The following is a 17,486-nucleotide window of genomic DNA, read 5'->3' on the forward strand; positions in this document are numbered from 1 at the left end:
GGGTGGTTGCCAGCCATTAGGTATGTTAGTTTTCTGTCCAGACTGGATATTGGAGGATGGAAGTACACGTCTGAGGTTCCTGGTTTTGAGTCCATCGATGGAAGGTGGCGCCCACACTAACCTGGGGATCTACCAAGAGATCTGTAAGTGCAGCTTTGCTGGTTGAGGGTCCTCTCCCACTTGAGTTCTCTCTCAGGTCATGAGTCCAGGAGGCAGCTGCGGTGGAGCCCCTAAGAGAGGATGGCTGAGGTGACATCATTTTGGGAGTCATGGACCTGGTCGGGAAGGAAGAGCCATGGGAGCATGAACAGGAAGAGGAAAGAAGAGGACAGAGGAGAGAAACCTTGACAACACCAAGGTGTGAGATGTCTATGGAGATGCCTGAGGAAGAGCAGCCTGAGAAGTTTCGAGAAAGAATAGTCAGCAGAGCTGAGAACTACAGCAAAGTCCAGGAAGCTGGAGACTATGACAGGCCAGGACTTAGGCACTGTAGGAAAGTGGTGTGAGCAGGAGGCTTATCTCAGAGACTCCAATTGTTGATGGAATATGTGAAAGTGAATGATTAACTGTAGCAGATTCTCTTACGTAATTTGCATGCCAACAGGAGAGAGACCTGGTGATACTTCTTGGATAATTTCTTTTGAAGCCATGGAGGTCTTGAGTATGTTTATACATCAGAAAATGACAGGACCAGGAGAAAGGATGTGATTTGGGAAGAGAGAAATTACTAGCAGGAGACTGTGGACGTGGGAGGAGAGAGGATTTGGAGTCCATATGGAAGGCAGAACCTGGGACAGGACCCCCATTCCTCTGAGGCCAGGATGGCCGAGGTGCGGGTGAGCTTGAGCCGACACAGCAGGAAGCAGAGGTGTTCTGTTTTGAGGGTCTCCATGTTTTCTCTGAGGCTCTGGGCAAGGTCACCTGCGGGGCGAGGGGTGGGAGTGGGGGGAGAGGCGGGCAGAGGAGTTGGCCTGGTTCTGGGGGGAGCGAGGGTAGGAGGATAGGAGGAAGGGGCTGCGGGCAGCCAATGGTCTCTGACTGCACAGCGATCTGGGTCTTTCTGCGCAACCCCCCAGTCGGCCCCAGGTGGGAGCGGGGGAGGCAGCGGGGTGGCTGGGATGCCCCAGGCGGTAGACGCGAGGAAGAGGAGAGAGCGGCAGAAGTGCCGAGTCGGTCTGCGGAGGGACCCAGGGCAGCAGGCTTGCTGAGAGGACAGGCCCGCGGGCGGGAGGCTGGAGAGCGGGGCGTCTGTGAGGCGCAGCTCCGCGGTGACAGGGCCCGGGCGGGGAATCTGCAGCGCCAGCGGGGGTGCAGGAAGTGAAGAGGCCATTCCGGGGGACCGAAGGGGGCCCCACGGCGGGGACCTGCCGCAGCAGCGTCCGGCGTGTGGGAAGACAGGTCCTGCCTGCGGGCGCGGGGCGGGAGAGGGCGCGGGCGGGGCGGGGCGCGGCGGGGCGCGACCCGGCAGGGGGCCGGAACGAGCCGCAGGGTCGGGTGGGACCAGCTGGCGCTGCCCCGGCGGCGGGACGAAGCTGTCCTGGAGGGCCCCCCACCGCCCCCGCGTCCGGAACGAGAGGAGAGCCCCGCGCACACCTGTGCTGAGCCGCCCCGCTCGCGCCGCAGCCCCGGGTTCACGTGAAGACGCCTTGCCGACCGGCTGCGGGGCCTCAGCCTTACAGCTCAGCCGCCCCGCGATGTGTCCTCAACCGAAGTCGTTGTGTCCGTCTGCTTCTTCTGACTCTGACGTCGCTGCCGGTTCCCCTGCCACCGGCTGCCATCCGACCTACCTGACGCCTGTGCGATGAGTTCCAGGGGCGCCCGCTTTCCGCGTGACGGTGGGGGCCTCTCCGCCCAGGCTCAGCCCACATCCCGAGACCGCTGAGCTGGGGGTCAAACGCCCTTCTCCGTCCCCTCGATGCGGGGCATTTCTGAAGACTCCTCCCAACTCCCGAGCTCCCTGGAGGCGGCCCGAGGTGTTGGTCGTGACTCCAGGGCAGTTAGACTCCTTTCTCTGCCTAGTTTGCTGGCCGCCAAGCCGCTCAGCTGTGGATCCCGAGAGCGCTCCCCCGCAAACTTCCTACACGCAAACCTGGTCTCAGATTTAGCAAATAAAATCACAGGCTGCCCAGTTAAATTTGAATTTCAGAAAAACAAGGAACAATTTCTAGTGTCAGCATGTCCCATGCGCTCGTGGGTCGTGCAGGAAGAGCTCAGCGTTCCTTCTGTGATCATGAAGGAACACGAGAGCCGTTGAAGGCACAAGAGCCAGGGGCACTTCGAGGTCAACGGGATACCCCATCTGGAGCACAGGTGGGGAACAGGTATTGTTGGCTGGCTAAATGATTCTCGGGGTGGAGGTGAAACTGAACAGCTGCCTACGCTGCCTGCGTAGAGGTAACCACCTTGCGTGAGGCCGAGGCCGCCCGCGCGGAGCAGACAGAACCAGATTGAGTCACGTGAGGCCAGGGCTCGCCCCATCATGACACTCTCTGGTGGAGACTGCCTTTTTCCTTCCTGCGAGGTCAGTGGGGAAGCCGGCTCTTACTGGAGGGGGTGATGGGGGTGGGGAGCGGAGTGTCTCAGAGCCAGATCACACCCCCTCCTACGCTCAGCGCAGTGATAGCCTCAGTTCAAGAACGAAGACATTTTAATGATAAAGACTGAGTTTTAAATGCCAAAGTTACACTATTTTAATAACCAACAATGATGGAAACTTATGGGATCTAATCAAAATGGTGTGATGAAGGGACCTGGGCCTTAGTAAGAAGGAAGGGTTCAACATGGGGCAGTTATTAAAAGGAATAAATCGATTTCACGTTTATATCCAATGAGTTACACCCTCAATAAATTAGTTACGATCATTATCTTTTAAATCTTATGATATTATAAATAAAGCTTTATAATATAGTAAGCTAAGATGTCCCTTATTAATTCTTACAGGAGAAAGAAAAGCAAAGATTTTAGCTTGGGAAAGGGCCATGGGCCCTACCCTTTACCCAGCCCACTGATCTTCCTGTGCCCTTGGCCTTTTCCCGCTGCACTCACTCTGCGGTCGCTCTTTGCACCCAGAAATACATTCAGATCTTCTTAAAGACATTGCCTCAATCTACTACTTCCTCAAGCTTTTCTGCCAGTCCCTCCAACTTTGCAAGTCATGGTCATGTGGGGCAGCCAGTGGGGCTCTCCTGTGGGACATCAAAGGCCTGGTTGGTCCATGCCCTTGTTTACTAGCCTGGATGCTCCTTGACCCCTTGGCAGCACCAGAAGCTGCTGCCTGTGAACTCCCTCTCTTCCCCTGGATCATAAAGGATCTCCTACCCCTGACTACTCGCTACCTCTGTTGAAAACCCCCCTTTCTCATTCTGTCTTGGAAAAGATACTAATTTCCCCAAGCTCCATTCTCACTCTCTCAACATCTTTGCCAAGTCTCTAATTGGCCCAGCTCAGGTCATGTGATCACCCCAGGACTTATCTCTGCAGCCAGAGGAAGGGGTAGAATAATCCAGCCTGAACATCATGACCATCTCTTGACTAGGAGGGTAGGAAACTACTGATGGATAGCTCTATAGTATCACGTGATTAGGGCGGGGAAGAAACACGCTGTCCGAAGGAACTGGGGTGCCGAAAAACCAACACAACCCATATCTGTATCTGAGATATCCACAGGCCTGAGCATTGTGCCTAGCCCTTAGAAGGCTCCCGGGAGGTGCTGCTTAAAAGCTAAGTAAGGATGACGGTGGGATCCACAGGTCACGTTAACTCCACCGCCTGTCCAGTTGCTGCCTTTGGCTGGGCCTGGCTGAGTGCCAGGAGAAGGGTCAATATGTCATCCTGACGGACTGCCATGCAGGTCCCGGCTCCATCACTTCAGGATCGGCTTTTCAGCATGTTATTGCCATCCCAGTTTTCTGAAGCAGTTGTTATTTTCCAAGACGTATTATGCATCTCCCCAGTTGCTCTGCTGCTTAGTCACACTCAGTTTCCTCTGAAATCTCTCACAAACACCATCTGGCTTCAGGGTAGATTGATGGTGAGTCCTATATCACTCTACTCCCTTCTCAGGAACCTTTAACCTCTCTGTAAGGCCCCCAGTGAGAAACGGGGGAGGGACATCCATGTCTTTTGGTCCAATTCAGCCAAAGCAGCAAGTTTGTGCCATTAGTCCCTGTAGCATCATTTCGATGTTGTATCTAGGCCAGCAGAAATGGCACTGAGCTGCCTCTCTCAGGGACTTCGCAGTTTCACGATCCTTTTCATTGAAGCAGTTCTAGCAGAAAGAGGACCTGTCCCTGTCTATTCGTCCTAGTCTCCCCCCCTGCAATGCGTAAACTCCCTACGAGGGGACTGTGTGCATGTGTCTTCGGTGCCTAGGACAGGGGCCTCACTCTAAATGGCATCAGGCAAATGTTTCCTGGTGCATAAGGAATGAAAGAGGGATTGAATGAAGGAGACCAGGAGGGGCTGGATTTCCTTCCTCTTAAGCAGAGTAGATAACTGAGCTGAAGTTAGAAACTGTTAAGGCCCATCGGAGCCTGAGGCAGGGCTCGGGGCTCCGGCTATGTGACTCGCCTGTGCTGCACTCTCCTGGCAAGCCCCTTCTCCCTTTCTTTGTGGCACTCATTAGAGTTTGTAATTACATGTAACACACCCTTTTCGTTCTGCCGGCCTGTCCTCCGAGCCTGTAAGCCCCATATGAATGGGCACTGGGCCTGTTTTCCTCACCTGGCACTCAACAGGCACTCAATAAATTATGTGTTGAATGAATGAATGTGCTCTTCGTCATCTGGTGAGCATATTTGATTCAAAATATCAGAGCTTTCTAGGAAGGCAAATGATCTTCTGCTGTAATCTCTGATTTCCCCCCAGACTTTAAATAGGTTGTGTTTATTGAGCACTTCCTATGTGCCAGGCATGGTTCTTCACTTTTGCTTGTATGTGTTTTTTTTAAAGCCTCACAGCATCTCTCTGAGTTAGGTACTATGATAACGTTCTTTTCCCTCTTTTCCTGAAACAGGAAACAAAAGCACAATGAACCTAAATACTTGCCTGAGGTCATGCCCTTGATAAGTGACGGAGCCGCCTGACAGAGAAAGGGACCTACCCCATCTTGTGAGTCTAGAATAGCAAAGCAGTAAATTGAGTAACTACAAGAACTTGGAAGGCAGGCCAAAGCCAAGAGTTGCACTGACTCTTCTCAAAATCCATTACCTTGATATTTTACTTCCTGTATAAAACACCCAGCAATATTCTGAAATTCTCTTCTTCAAAAGTTTATTGTTGTTGTTGTTTTGTTTTGTTTTGTTTTGTTTTACATATACTTGACAAATGACCCAGCAATCCCACTCTTAGGTATTTACCAAAAATAAATAGAAACACATGTTTTCACAAAGATTTGTAAACAAATATTCATGGCGGCTTAATTCTTAATAGCTAACACCTAAAAGCAACCTAAATATTCGTCTAGTAGTGAATGGATATACAACTCACAGTGTGTCCACGTGAGGGACACTACTCAGCAGTAAAAGAGAGCGCCACACAGACGGTTCTCAGAGGCATCGTGCTGGGTGAAGTAAGCCAGGCACAAGGCCACTACAGTGGACCATTCCATTTATCTGACATTCTAGGAAACATAAAACTGTAAGAACAACAGCAACAAAAAGATTAGCGATTGTGGGGGCCGGGCGTGTAAGGGCAAGCACTTCACTGCAAGGAGACACAGAGAACTTTTGGTGGGGGGGTGGGGTGGAAATTTAATTGTGATGATTACACAATTGTGTGTACCTGTCATCCAACTGTACACTAAAGAGGGTGAAATTTATTGTATATAAGTTATACATTAGTAAACCCGACTTTTTAAAAAAGAAGCGCTTATTTATTCCAATGTCATTTAACTATTTTTTCCCCTCTCCTTTTCCTTTAAGTCGAGCAATGACATCATTCTTAAAATATACATAATTTTTAAGTAACAGGAAACCCCTGCCGACAATGTAGGTACCAAACCCATCCCACTGGGCAACCTAAGCCAAGGGGTCCGTATTCCACAGCAGCCGGCACAGCTGCCCAAGAGCAGGGCCGGCTTGGGAAAGCGCCTAATCCGGGCACGTGTTTCTGGGGCTTTGTGTTAATCAGATTCCTCTGCCTCTGCACTGACCCTCGTTTCCCTTTCATGGAATCTTGAACATTTGGGAAAACCTGTTTACTTTTAGTGAGTGTCTGCAGGTCACCAGTAAAACTGTAGTCCCGCCAGGATTCAGACGCACCTGAGAGAAACAGAGGGAAGGCTATCGGGTTGATGCAAAGACGGTGGGTCAGTGTCAGGAGCTAAGCAACTGGACAGAAAGCTTGCTGTCCCTGCCGAGCCCCACCCCTGGACCTCGGCCTCCCTCTCAGGCTCGGGTGCCATGGCCCCGGGCGATGGAGGCAGCAACACAAATAAATAGAAGAGCTGTCTCATTAAAATCTCCGAGCGATGTGGTGAGCTCTGGGCGCAGTCTTCTGTGACCCCTGGAATGGAGGAGGCCACGTGTTAAAGACCAGATTGCCCCTGAGGCCAGTCTCTGGAACAGGACGGGACAGGGCAGCTGAGGGTCAGCCAGGGCAGCCTCCAGCTGGAGGGTGACGTCAAGGTCTCAGCAGTATCAGCAGCTTCAGTCTCTAAGAATGAAGCTGAGACGGTAGGACTGGGGTAGCGGGTAGCAGGGAGCTGGTGCACGTGGTGAGGCTGCAAGTCGGCCTGATACTCAGCTGGGGTGGGGCAAGGGGGCACCGAGGCAGGCTGGGGGGCCGCAAAAAGAGGAGGTCCGGCCTCAGGGAAGGAGTGTTTTCTTACTATGATAATCGCTCTCCGTGTCCCTCCCTGTGTCCTCCAGCTGGCGTTTGGCTGGGGACAGCCCGGGGCCACGGACACTCCTTCTGAGTAACGATACTCTGAGCATTGAAACATGGTTGTGCGTCCACATTCCTCCTCCCGTCTCCTAAAATCCACACCTGTGTTATTTGTAAACCTCCTTAAAGTTTGCCACCTCTGCGTGCGTTTCCTTGAGCCCTGCTGCATAGCAACTGAATTAGCATCCAGGCCGGCTTAATTAATAACTTGCTGACAGCTGCGATCCTTCCACAGGCTCACGGTGTTTCTCCTATTTCTACGTGGCACTCAGCCCGTTAGCACAGAAAGTGCACGGTGCGCCAAATAACTGTTTTGCCTTAAAAAAAAAATCTTTAAAATACAATTTGTTTTGACTGAGACCTTTCAGTCATTTCTTTTTCTGAATTATGTTTGCTCTGCTTGCACTTCTGAGAAGCCCTGGGCTTAGCACAAGACAAAGGCTTAATCTCTGATGAATGAGTGGTGACCTTGAGTCTGTTGTGTAATTTCTCCCAGAGCCTTAATTTTGTTAAATGAAGATAATAACATGAGTTGCGTAGGATTGAGAAGAATAGAGACACTGTGTAAAACGTGTAATATGTGGTAGCTGTAAAGACTATTTAGCATCTTCCATATCACACAGATGCTAGGAAGAAATAGAGACCTATCTTTTAATTGCATACCTCTTATTAAATTGTTGATTGACCTTCAGAAAATCCTTTAACCTCTCTATTTGTGCCCACCAGATTCTTTTCAAACATAAATGACATGATAGAGATAAAAGAAAGTTAAAAAGTAGCCATAACTTTTTGGTTTGTATAGTGTTAGAATCGGTGTGCCTCCTCAGAGTTAACCAAACTTTTCTTGCCTGGGAACTAATCCGGGTTCGCTATGGAACTGATACATCTTTCTATAAGAGGTCGCCTTACATAGCTCATGCTCAGCCACCTGTGCATAGCTCATCTGTACCTTCATCTTAACTCAGCTGCAGTTCAGCAGGCACGTTCTCCAGCCCCTGGGGAACTCTGAGAAAAAGAAACATGCCCATGTCCATAAACTAACACTGTCATCCTTGTTCATTTCCTAGGAATTCCTGTATGAGTTCTATTTTCTGCACCTCGATCTACCGAGAACAGTGCCGTATTTATTTGTTTGTTTGCTCGTACTGCTCATTGGAGGTGGTTATCTCTCTCCTCATCTTTTTGAGCTGTCACTGTTTGTAGATCATTCTTATTAAGCATTAACTTGGTGAATGGATGAGTGTCACTTGGGAACAGCTCTGGAATATTGCAAAATATAAAGCAGTCAGTGCAAACATCTGCAAAACTTGGCAATCTACCATGGTTTTGATGAGCTCAGGGCCAAGTCCTTGACAGGCCTTGAGGTCCTCAGAGAACACAATGCAGGGAAGATTTATTTGAGGAAAGGGTGAGAAATATCACTTTGCAATTCAGGTACGACGTAGGACTGACTGGTCAGCATTTGCAAACACAAGTCATTGTCTAATTTTAGTCTTCATGGTGTTGTCTAAACTCCCCTCATCCTGAGTCCAGCAAGTCCTTGTGGTGGCGTAAATCCCAGGGCCATCCTCTGAGGGGCACAGGAGAAGGGAGGCCTGTGGGCTGGCCCCCGGATCAACAGGTTCCACTGACTGTTCCGTCCTTCCCACCGCCGCTCATCACTGCGGCCTGGCATCCCAGCCTTCACGGTCACCTCCCTCCAGGGCCACCCGATGCTCTGGCCTCCAAATCTGGCACCTCCTTGGAGGCCACCCAGCCTTTCTTGGGAGGGCACTGGCTGGCAACATGAGCTTGATTCTCAGCTGGCAGCCGTCATGGCCTCAGGGCTGTGCCTCCCGTACCCACTGACAAGAGGTAAGATTTAAGCTGGTGAGGTGGTGCGGCCTCCCCTCTCGAGTCCCCCGCAGCATGCATGGATTCCTTCCTTGTTTGCAGAGTGTCACTTCATTCAGACGAATTCTGAATTTGGGGCTTGAAGGGGTACCATTTGGAATCCGTGTAGAGGATGCTAGTCTTTGGATCTTTCATCTTTCCTTGTCCTTACAGGGACAACGTTTCATGACTCTGTAATGGTTTTCCTCTCTACTTTGGACCTTGAGGTGTTGGACCCCCTTTTGTCATTGTTGATAAAACACTACCTTGAGCTTCAGAGTATTTACTTCAGAGCTGAGGACAGTTTCCTGTACCTCACAAAATTCAATGTGCATTAAATGGCTAATGTTTGGCTGGCATGGTAGAGCCACATATGCCTTTCGTAGGTCTTGGATACTTTTGCTTTCATGAGCTTCTATTTCTATAAAAATAAATAAATAATATTGATGGCTGGGTTAACATAAGACAAGTATAATCCAGGTTGAGTTCATCATTTTTGTATTTGTTTTTCTTTTGACTTTAAAAGAAAAATATAAACATTTTGAGGGCCCCTAAAAATATCACAGACCCCGGCACTCATCCCCCTGTGCCAGTGGAGACGTCAGCTTTGTATCCAGGTTGCCCACGTGCCTTTGGGCCTTTGTGACCTGGCCCGGAGCCCAAAAGGTTTTCATTTCCTCTACTCCCCTTTCCTCCATCCCACACGCAAATCAGAACTATCCCAACTCTAGAGATCATGTCTGATTTCCCTTTCAATCTCACCCTCACTCCTATCTTCTTTAGATAGTCAACGAATTTTTGTGGAATTAAAATGAAAGTCTAACATAAAATCCCACAGCCACATCTTGACGACGGAGGCTTAGGAAGTCGATGACACTAGCTAGAGACCACGTGTGCACAGTGCTGAACGATGAGCGATGGCACTGGTCCCCTCCGCCATTCACCGCGGAATGGTGGAGGCACATCTGCAGCACCCTGGTCAGCAACAGCCCAGCCCGACCGCCGGACTGACCGCCAGCTCCCTGCCCATCAGCTCCAGGGCTTGGACAAGTTCTTTGACTGTTGTAAGGTTTTCTCACTCTTGACTTGAGAAAATAACAACAGCGACCTCATTAAAAGAGGTACCAGGTGAAGGTACCAGGACATTGCTTAGCCCCAGACATACGGGGTGTTCAACACGTTGGCTCTTCTTAGTGATTTTATCCCACATCAGTGTTGAATTATCACTGTGTTGAATTATATCACAGTGTTGAACTGTAGCTTATTGGCTCCATCACTAGCACCACACATTTCTGCCAATTGTCTCAAAAAAGCGTGTTCAAAACTGAACCCCTTTTCTTCCATTGCAGTGCATTCTGGGTCTTTGTTTCCTGTCTGGAAGCTCTCCGAGGGCAGGCTGGTCCGTGCCTTCGATCTTGTCCCAGAGCCTAGAAAATCCCCTCCTTAGAAAGTGAGATAAATGTACATGGTGAAGTTCCCGAGTGAGTGTACTCTGGGAGGTGTGCGGGTTGGTCTACCTGGAGGAGATCTGATCAGGGCAAGTTTTTATGGCCCTGAGGGATTTCCATCCAGTTGTCACATCCGCCCCTTTGCCACCTCTGTGCTGGGATGAGAGTTCTCATTAGAGAGGGGTGGGAAGTGGGGGCAGAAATGAACCTGGAGGCAGCCTTTCTGCAGCTCATAGCTGAGCCACACAGAACCAGCAGATGAAACCAGTGAATAAAAGTGAACTTGGAACTGTGTTTATATTTATGCAGGAATCAAAACGAAGAACGTCTCGCTCCAGTAGAATAACATTTTAAAGATTTTAATGGAAATATTAACTGATTTTAAATCTCTCTCCTGGTAATCCTCCTTCCATTGTGTCCCCTCATTCCAACAGATGGCACAGCTGCCAGGTAGAGGAGGTGCCACATGGTGCCGTTCTGGGTTCCTGTGGTGACCTCAAGGGGATTTCACTCTCAAGGGAGTGTCTGGAGACCTCGATGCCCTGCAAGTGAAGAAGAAAGGCATCCTCAAATTCTTTGCAGGAGGAATCTACTTTGGTGACACCTACCTCGACTTCTGAATGGAACAGGATGTCTACGAATGGAGAAGGGATGGCACTGCATCGTGAATCAAGAGAATGTGGGAGGAGCTTCTGTTGGAGCTCATGGCATTGAAGCCACTGGAAACCTGGCTGATGTCAGGGTCATGTCCTCTCGGAGTACTGGACAGTGAACTGTGCGGAAGCTCGCTGCTGCCCCTGGAGCCACGCCCACTGCTGATTCTTCACTTCTGGAAGATTCACTAACCAGATCCAGGCAGCCCTTCCCAGAGCTCGGGCTTCTTCCTTTTTTTTTTTTTTTAATCAAACTGTAGTTGTTATACAATATTATATTAGCTTCAGATGTACAACATACCAGTTTGACATTTATATATCTTACAATGTGATTGCCATGATAAGTCTAGTATCCATTCATCACTGCACAAAGTTATTACAATATTATCGACTATATTCTCTATGCTATACATTACATTCCATGACTTATTTATTTTATAACTAAAGTTTGTACTCCTTAATCCCTTTCATCTTTTACACCCATCCACCCACCCCTCACCCCTCTGGCAAATATCGCTTTGTTCTCTATATCTATGAGTCTGTTTCTGTTTTGTTTTGTTTATTCGTTTATTTTGTATTTTAGATTCCACACATAAGTGAAATCATATGGCATTTGTCTTTCTCTGTCTGACTTATTTCGTGTAGTACAATACCCTCTAGCTCCATTCGCGTCGCTGTAAATGGCAAGGTTTCACTTCTCAGGAATCATATTCCATTGTGTACAGGTACCACCTCTTTACATCCATCTACCGATGGGAACTAAGGTTGTTTCCATATCTTGGCTGTTGTAAATAATGCTGCAATGAACGTAGGAGTGCATAGATCTTTTTGAATTCGTGTTTTGGATTTCTTTGAATAAATATGCAGAAGTGAGATTACTGGGTCAAATTGTAGTTCTATTTTTAATTTTTTTCAGCAAGCGTCTTCTATAGTGGCTGCACCAATTTGTAATTTCACCAAGTCCCTTCACTCCACATCCTCACCAACACTTGTTATTTGTTGTCATTCTGACAGGCGTGAGGTGATATCTGGGAGTTTTGATTCGTATTTCCTTAATGATTAATGATGTTGAGCATCTTTTTATATAACTGTTGGCCATCTTTGTGTCTTCGGGAAAATGTCTATTCAAATCCTCTGTTTACTTTTTAATTAAGATTGTTTTCGATGTTGAGTCATGTGAGTTTGTTACATATGTTATATATGACCCCTTATTGGATATGTCATTTGCAAATATCTTCTCTCCCTCAGCTGGTTGCCCTGTTGTTTTGTTGATGGTTTCCTTAGCTGTGCGAAAGCTTTTTAGTTTGATGTGGTCCCATATTTATTTTTTCTTTTGTTGCCCTGCCTGAGGAGGCACAGCCAAGAAAATATTTCTGAGACCAAAGTTAAAGAGTTTACTGCCTACGTTTTCTTCTAGGAGTTTTATGGTTTCAGGTCCTACATTTAAATATTTAATCCATTTTGAGTTTAGTCTTGTATTTAGTGTAAGAAAGTGGTACGGTTTCAGTTTTTTGCATGTATCTGTCCAGTTTTCCCAACACTATTTTTAAAAAGACTGTCTTTTCCCCATTGTATATTCCTGCCTCCTTTGTTGGAGATCAGTTAACTATATAAGCACGGTTTTACTCCTGGGCTCTCCCCCATGACTCCTGATGGTTGCTGATCCCAGGACTGCCCACAGGTGTCCCATAGGTGCTCTTGCGTTAACCTGCCCACCATTGCTCTGAGCCACACAGACTCTCCTGTGCGCTATGTGGACGTCGCCACTCCACGCTACAACAAGGGGCTCGTTCTGTGGGTCTGATGTGGTAGGTGTTGGTCTGGGAGGCCCTGGGCACGTGGCACGCTGCAAATACCCATGGGTGGTCACCCCTGATCTCTACTTCTGCAGAGATCCTGACGAGATTGAAAAGGAAAGGCAGGTGGCTGTTGAAAAGGCTGTGACTGAGGAGGAATTTCAAGGTGGATGGACTGCTCCAGCTCTTGAGTTTACAGCTACTTGGCTCGAGAACACAAACTGGTCCCAAAGCACAGGCCCCTCCGTGGCTGGCCCATAGTCCCCTGCTGGGGGCTGGAGCAACCCCTGACACCGGCCTGCACCCGCTGCTCAGGGCACTGAGCGGGCAGGAATAACCACTGAGGGGCCTTACGCTGTTCTTCCACAGGAGATGGAAATAAGGTCAACAGAAAATTAAAAAAAAAAAAAATGCAGAGGGCAGAGGGAGAGCTGTCCCCCACCTTGGTTCCCGAAAGCTGAAACCCAGGAGGGCTGATGTTTTCTGTCTTCAAAGCAAATCTGAAGCACAGGGAATCCCACGAAGAGAAAAGCAGAAGAAAGGAAAAGGATTTTCCCTCTGGTGTCTTAAAACATTGTGGCTGGGGTGGAGCCCCAGGGTGGCCGCCTGAGAGGGGGCCCTGCTGCTTTTCCTGAACAGGGTCCTAGGAAGTCAAGACTCCAGGCAGGGTTCGCAGGTGGGGCTGGGCCCCATGGGAGTAGCGGAAATGACTCGTTTCCATGTCTCCTCTCGCCCAAGAGAGCCTCAGACTCGAGGGGCCATGCATGCGGACAGGAACAGCAGACTTCGCAGTCGGGACCTGATGGGTGGATGACTGAAGAACCAAGTTTCCTCCTCCAGAGAAAAGTCTGTGCTGGGGGTGGGAGGGTCATTTTGATGACCTGTGAGAGGCTCCTCTGTGAGGACCAATGTGGACTTGAAGAAACTCCTATAGTAATTGACGTGTACTTACCTCTCAGTCCAAATTGTGGGTCGATCATTCCAAAGGGATCTTCGTGGCACCTTAATGAGGACCTGAGGTAAGCAAGGAAGCTCTTGAGGGGTTTCATGTCTTACAGCCAAGAGAGGGTGGATCTCTCTTGACTGTGGAGTCAAGATTTGGTGGCCAGTGTAGTCCCCATCGGGTGCATAGCCTCCTGCGTGATGGAGAATGCCGCCACAGCCTGGCTGATCTCGGACCCGTCTTGTTGCCTGGTGATTGGTAAATGTTGAATGAACAATGTCCAAGCTTCTCCAGAGTCTGCTTGTCCCTGCCTGCTCCAGGGGAACAGAATTGTTCCTCTGCAGCCTCTACTGATGTTTGTGGCCCAGGGCTACTCAGATGCCACCGAGATGGCTAGGTGGCCCTGCCCTCCTCAGAGACTGAGACAGGAAGTGACTTGTTTTGGAACCCCCTCAATCCCCTGCTCCTGCCCCTAAACACCCTGTTTCATTAGGGCCTGTTGACGTCCTTCCCTCACTAGCCTGTAAATTACTACAGCAGACAAGTATATCCCCAGCACAATGGCCGGCAAAGTCTGTGGTATTAAACGATAATGTGCTAAAATCAGGCCACACGAGCCTGGCCAATCGAGGCCCGGCAAGGGCTGCATAGACCGAGCTTGGCGTTGTCAAGCAGCAGTAAATCAATACTCTCTGATCTTGTGCTACTTTTCATAAGGTGCTTACGTTGCTAGTAACCTCTGTTTCTGAAGTCTTTGGCTTTCCAGTAGGAAACTCGCATGGCAAGCCGGCCAACCTGGCGGGTGTTCCCAGACACCGGGCGGGAGCAGCAGGCCGAATGCCTAGGCGTTGGACGGTCCTCTGCTCCGACACCATGCTCCCAGGTACACAGCGGGATGGAAAGCGGAGGAGAGGTGTCTCTGAGTGTCCTCAAGAGATGCCCGAAGCTAAGAGAAGCATCATGGAGCTGAGCAAGCAAACTGCAGCGAGCGGATGCCACAGGCCTGTTTGTCTGGCTCTTCATGTCTGCTGTGGCTGCAAGAGGGATCTTGCTGGGCCGAGGTCCATTCCCTGGGGAGCGGGATGATGTGTAGGTGCCCCCTGCTGGTCTCCCCACAAACTGCAAGGCTCCGAAAGCAGAGTGGCCTCCAGGGAAGAGTGGTGCACTGTCCACCCGGAGGAGCGGCATCACCTGTGGGGGAAGAAAGCAATCAGTCGGAGGCAGGGGAGCCAGTGTGCCTAGATTAAGTGCCTGACATTGTGGGATGTCTTCTTAGCGAGTCTATGCCCAGTTAGTCTATGTGGATTGATTTCGCAATTATATCTTGAAGTCTGGCGCCAGGAACCTTGATAAAATCTTTACACCTGCATTAATCAGGAAACGCAGGTGGGCAGCACGGAGCACTTGCCAGATGTGTCCCGCGGAGGAAGATCTTCACTGGGGACAGTGCTCCCAGGCCAACGCCGAGTGTCAGGTCAGTAGCCCAAAAGGGCGGAGCAGTGGGAACGCGGTAGGGAGTCCGGTGCAGCCGCCTGGCCCAGCCTGAGAAACCAGGCTTGCTGAGAACCCGGCAAAGCCGCGTGCTGGGGAAGAGCCCCAGGCCCCCCGCCGCCCCGGTCCCCGGGAGGGGGAGGAGCGGGAAAGCGGGGTCCCGACGCGGGCCCAGGCCGCTGCCAGTTGGCTCCGGAAGAGCATCGGGACTTTCACGAAGAAGCAGGGATGGTTTATCCTACAGGGGAACCTAGAGTCCTTTTCACCCCCATATGCAGACGAATCATCCTATTAAACAATAAATCTTTTTACAATTTATGCACCACGCAGTTTAGTGTTAACTTAATGTGATGTGTTTGATGGAAGGGATTTTAGAGAACAAGGCTTTGTGGTTCCTAGGCAGACAAGGCGGATAGTTCTCCTTACCATAAAACAAATGGATTAAAACTAATAATGATTCCCTTCATCAAGCTCCGTTTGAGCGTCTGGAGGACCAAACTTTTGATCCAGAACCCAGACCATCGTGTAGTTTAAACCGTTTCATCACAAAATTACAGTTTGTATGCCCACAGATTTCTTTGCTTATGCCTCTAAAAGTCACCAAAGTGGTTGTAACACAGTGAGTCTGAAAGTTCCTTTTTGGAAAAACACCCACTAGTTGACCAAATCGAAGTTTTGAACCCGTGAGTTAAGCGTGGTCTGCTTGTTACAATAGCCGCACACTCATCTGATGCATGATTACGGCGAGGCCTTGGGAACCTCGCTCTGTGCTCCAGAATCTGATGTGGGCGAAGAGCAAAGCGGACCTGGCTTTCCTCCCGACGTCCGCAGCGAGAATGCACGCTTCGCCCTGTGTGCGCCTTACCCTGTGCCCCTCGAATTCACAGATACAGCAAACATCCTTTCTGCTTGCTGGCTTCTTGGGAAAGACAGGCCTCGAGAAGTGATTCCTGAGAAAAGCAATACCCCATCCATGAAAAACTGGTCATAAAACTTAAAAGCGAACTCCCCGCCTCTCACCAACGGTAATGTGTCTTCTACTGTATCCTGCTTCTAAAGGCTTCAAACAGTGAAAGAGCCGAATTTGAAACATTTGCTGCATTAAGGCAAAATTGAGCTTAGCCAGGATCTTTATGGGTCTTATAAATATTTATACTTAATAACATCTGGGCTGAGCCTTAGTTTCGAAGCTCAACTTCTCCATCTCTCTGTCTCTCTGTCTCTCTCTCTCTGTTAAATGAGAAATGAGGTTGGAGAGAACACCTTTAGTTTGGCATTTTACAGTTTTCGTATTCGCTCCTCTTAGCGTATCTCGCAAGAGCCAAGCCAGCGTCTGTCTGCTTCATTTTGTTACTACTCAGGAGGCACACAGAGTTGCGGGATGAGAGGACAGGGCGAGTCGGGGTGGACGCTCTCTTAGGACCTGCTCACACAGCCGAGGGCTGCACGATTATCTGCAAATGTCAGGACCTCAAAGCTGCTTTTGCCTGAATTATATGATTGTCCCAAAGGTCCTGAATTTCCTCTAAATAATTGCATAATGTTCTTACTTTGTTATAGCGGAAGAGACTTAGTCATAAGAGTCAAACAAATGCTGTTGATCTCTTCAGGTTCTCCAAAAGCTTTTCAAGGAGCAATTCTTTTTTTTTTTTTTTTTTTTCCTGTGGACAGGTCAAAACCAGCCATGTTTGCATAGCTGGAGAACAATTATATCTTTGGAATTCAAAGGAGAAAACTGTGTAATTGCAAATGAAGTCAACCCTCAATTTTCTGCACTGACAGAAGAGAAGGCTATTCAAAACTCGCTGGTGTTTGGTTTGGAAACAGGGATGGGTTTGTACTTTTAACCAAATCCAATGCTTTAAAATTGTGTGGACATTTACTTCCAGCAAAATAAGGAATCTTGCTTTGAAGCCTGACTTTAGAAGGAGATGGAAAGAGATTTCCTTTCCCATCTTGTTCCTTGTTTATACCTCAATAAAACCTGGGGGGAGGGGCGGTTGGAAGGGAGGCAGGGCTTTCTCGCTGGCTCTGAAAGGTTTTAGGCAAGACCGTGCTGCCCTTTCAAATGTCCCTCGAGCAAAAACAACAGTATAATTTATGTTGCAACGGGATCCCCAGCAGGGATAAATGCCACCCCCCAAACAAGTGAAAACTAGAAAAGATCTCCATGTCAGTAAAGCAGGGAATTAAAATGTTTCCTGCAGAAAGAGGGAGCTGTCAACTCAGAAAATAATTGAGTGGTAAGTGCTATCAATGAATTTGAAAGCCTTGCCTCAAGCAAACCAAAATGCAGATAACTGATACCTGCACACATGCAGCTGATAGACACAAGGAAGGATATTTTGACAGAGAGAAGTGACTTGCTCAAGGTCACTTAGGAATTCAGTTCTCCAGG

At 49.1% G+C, this 17,486-nt stretch overlaps 1 long non-coding RNA gene across 1 annotated transcript; it reads left to right on the top strand.

The window, feature by feature from the left end:
- Window positions 1-388: 388 nt before the first annotated feature.
- LOC107513905 lies at window positions 389-11,121 on the top strand. The gene is made up of 3 exons (XR_004953307.1): window positions 389-830; window positions 1,624-2,310; window positions 10,640-11,121. It is a non-coding gene; the product is annotated as an uncharacterized LOC107513905 (long non-coding RNA).
- The last annotated feature ends 6,365 nt before the right edge of the window (window positions 11,122-17,486 follow it).

Source organism: Rousettus aegyptiacus, unplaced genomic scaffold, assembly GCF_014176215.1.
Source record: "Rousettus aegyptiacus isolate mRouAeg1 unplaced genomic scaffold, mRouAeg1.p scaffold_m13_p_11, whole genome shotgun sequence".
Classification (NCBI taxonomy): domain Eukaryota; kingdom Metazoa; phylum Chordata; class Mammalia; order Chiroptera; family Pteropodidae; genus Rousettus; species Rousettus aegyptiacus.